This window comes from Schistocerca americana, chromosome 5 (assembly GCF_021461395.2).
Source record: "Schistocerca americana isolate TAMUIC-IGC-003095 chromosome 5, iqSchAmer2.1, whole genome shotgun sequence".
Taxonomy (NCBI): domain Eukaryota; kingdom Metazoa; phylum Arthropoda; class Insecta; order Orthoptera; family Acrididae; genus Schistocerca; species Schistocerca americana.
Window position 1 is genome coordinate 126,104,538 of NC_060123.1, and position 654 is coordinate 126,105,191.

At 51.7% G+C, this 654-nt stretch overlaps 1 pseudogene; it reads right to left on the minus strand.

Annotated features, from left to right (window-relative positions):
- Window positions 1-324: 324 nt before the first annotated feature.
- Window positions 325-442, minus strand: LOC124617407 (annotated as a pseudogene).
- Between the last annotated feature and the right edge of the window lie 212 nt (window positions 443-654).

Below are 654 nucleotides of genomic sequence, written 5' to 3' on the forward strand. Positions count from 1 at the left end.
GCTATAGAGGCCGCATGTCCATGTTCCTGTGGGGGATTGCAACGACTTGTTCAGGCCATGACAGGTCAGGCTGCTGCAGTGCACCAAGCAAAAGGAGGCCCAATACTTAATTAGGAGGTATGCACTCCGTCTTCAGGCCACAAGTGGCCCATCGGGACCATCCGACCGCCGTGTCATCCTCAGGTGAGGATGCGGATGGGAGGGGCGTGGGGGTCAGCAGACCGCTCTCCCAGTCGTTACGAAGGTTTTCTTTGACCGGAGCCGCTACTATTCGGTCGAGTAGCTCATCAATTTGCATCACGAGGCTGAGTGCACCCCGAAAAACGGCAACAGCACATGGCAACCTGGATGGTCACCCAACCAAGTGCCGGCCACGCCCGACAGCGCTTAACTTCGGTGATCTGACTGGAGCCGGTGTATCCACTGTGGCAAGGCCGTTGCCCTAATTAGGAGGTATCCCACGAGTTTTTTCACCTGGGTGTGCGCTAGTTTACTTCTCGTACTGAAAAAGAAACCAAAAATACTATTATCACTGACCATGGGAATAATATCAAAGATGAGAGTGTTAGGCTCATATATAGGCCAAATAGGCACTGGAATGCTTTCAGATGACTTAGTAATTTACAGACAGTATGGCGTTTAGGTTGGTGCATA